This window comes from Podarcis erhardii, assembly GCF_964252035.2.
Source record: "Podarcis erhardii genome assembly, chromosome: W".
Taxonomy (NCBI): Eukaryota; Metazoa; Chordata; class Lepidosauria; order Squamata; family Lacertidae; genus Podarcis; species Podarcis erhardii.
The window spans coordinates 13,440,702-13,443,573 of record NC_138506.1 but is presented as its reverse complement, the minus strand read 5'-3'; positions in this window follow the sequence as shown (position 1 = coordinate 13,443,573).

The following is a 2,872-nucleotide window of genomic DNA, read 5'->3' as shown; positions in this document are numbered from 1 at the left end:
AAAAGATGTTTAAATCTTCCCCCTCCACTCCTGCAATTTAGAGGGGGAGCTGCTTTTCTTTATTGGTGTTGGATTTTTTAAGTCTTCGCAGAAAGTCTTTAAAGGTTTCCACTTTTTAATCTCTTTGCTTTACTCAGTCTACAAGAAGGGGGGCAGACTTCCTGTTTATACCCTCCCCTTTCGGTGTCGAATTTGTTCAATTTTTCTCAAATAGTTCAAATTAAGCCTACTCACGGGTAGTTGTTTTGTAATCCAATTGTCAGGAAGAAGTCAGCGCTCTCCGCAAACGGCTGTGCGGCTTCACTCCACGAGAATAGCAGCCGACTCTCAGCACCGCGCCGCTCACCCCATCCCGTTCCGAAGCCTTTAAAAAGGCTTTTTGGTGGACTTACAGGAAGCCCTTGACAGCTGTCAGATTAGCTGTCAAAGTCCGGAAAAAACTGAAAGTTTTAACTTTAGCCGGTTATTTTGATATAAAGTAACTAAAAGCAAAGGAAGATTGATACAAACAACATTGACTTTTGGGTCGGAAATGAAAGGAATACTAAGTAACAAGAATCCCTCTAGAGGGGATTCACGGACACTACAAGATGGAAATATGTCGGGAAATACGAGCAGAGCTGCAAGAGCTGGTCGTTCTCATGAGAAATCTGCAAGAGATGTATGAGCAAGGTCATGTTTGGTCTACAAGCCCTTCAAAGTCAAAACCAACAGAAAATATAGCTACTGAGATGGAAAAGGGCTTGATACTCAAAACATGGGCAGCTGGACAAGAAATGAAACTAAAGAAAGATGAAGAGGAAAAGACACTTGTTAAACAAGGGACGGCTGAAGTGATACAGAAGACAAATGAGAGCCGAGGATTTATTAAGATGATTTCAAACCCGACTAGAGTGAAAGCTGGACTAGCTGGGATGTATGAACTTAAGAAACAAAGATGGAGCTTCACATTTAAACAACTTGACTTGGTTGAAAAAATCACTGACAGTATTGAGAAAGTATTTTTTCGAGTTTGGGTATTTAATATAAAAGATTTCCAAAGAAGCCGGCTGAGAGGGACTGAAGGGGACTTGAGAGATACCAGAAGTGGAAGAAGGCAACTTAGCTGAGTTCTTGACTAAAGAATTTTCTAAATTTTGGAGCTTAGAGGAAAAGGACTTTAAAATTGTATCAGCCTTCAGGCTTGGAAGACTTATAAAGAAAGAGAAGCCCAGAGACTGTTTGATAATATTGAGGTCAAAGGAGGAAAGGGACAAGATTCTGGGCCTACACTACGGAAAGTCACTGGACATTTCGGACAAGCGAATTGAGATTTACAAGGACATTCCTAAACAACTGTTGGATCTTAGATCTAACTATTTGGAGCTGACAAGATTGTTAAGGAACAACTCAATCATCTTTAGGTGGGAATTCCCCCAAGGATTATCTTTCACCTTTAGAGGGAAGAAGATCAAAATCAGAACATTGGAAGACAGAGATAAATTTCTGAACGCATACGGAGAGGACCTTCACAAAGGAATTGATTTACCTCCAGGGCCTGAAACACCAGAGGTACCTGCACCCTTGGATCCTGAAGATTCAGTGAATAAGGTACCACCCCTTGAAAAATAACCAGATTTATTCAGGATGTCTCTGCAACTTTTGAGTTGGAACATTAATGGTTGTAACATCCCGGAAAAAAGGAGGAAAATTTTTCATATATTAAAAAAAGAACAATTGGACATTATTTGCTTACAAGAAACACATGTGACTAGGCTCCATAGAAAGGTGCTAATAAATAAAAGACTCGGTCAAGAATTTATATCTTCGGACAGAGTAAAGAAGCGAGGGGTGGTGATATATGCAAAAGAGAGCCTGTCACCTAATTTTCTATTCAAAGATGAACATGGAAGAATCCTAGCAATTGAGATACAACATCAAGGAGAAAAGATTTTAATATTAGGAATCTATGCACCAAACGACGGGAAATCGGAATTTTACAAGAAGTTGCATGAGACTATGCTGGACTATCTGGACTACAACAATATCATTATGATGGGAGATATGAATGGGGTCGTATCGACTAACATGGATAAGTCACAAAACCAAAATGTTACAAAAGACGGCAGACTACCAAAGACTTTTTTTGAAATGACAGACAATATGGACTGGATTGACATTTGGAGAACCAAGAACCCCCTGGGAAGAGAGGGAACATTCTTCTCTGAAGCCCAGCTGACTTGGACAAGAATCGACCAAATATGGATAACTAGAGGTCTGGCACCCAAGGTTAGAAAAGTGGAAATCTGCCCAAAGACCTGCTCCGACCATAATGCATTGAAGATGGACATGACACTACTGCCAACCGGTTCCTTTAGATGGAAGATGAATGACAACTTGTTTAGAGATCAGGAGATTATTAAGAAGGCCCAAAAAGCTTTGAAGGATTACTTTGAGATAAATATGAACACTACGGTGGAAAAAATAACTATCTGGGACGCAAGCAAAGCTGTGATGAGGGGGTTCTTGATACAACAGAACGCTGTAAAGAAAAGGACACAAAATGGAAGGAAAGACAAGATCCTGCAGAAAATCAAAGAACTGGAGAAGAAATTAAGATTGAACCCGAAGTCACAGCCGATTCTGAGAGAAATTAAACTTCACCAAGCACAATATTCTAAACTGATAAACCAGGAGATAGAGTGGAAGATCAAACTAATGAAACAAAAAACTTTTGAATCGGCAAATAAATGCGGGAAACTGCTAGCTTGGCAGTTGAAGAAGAGACAAAAATTAAACACAGTCACAAATCTAGAAAATGAAGGAAGAAACATTCAGAACCCCGTGGAGATTAGAAAGTGCTTCCAGAGATATTTCAAAAAATTATATACTC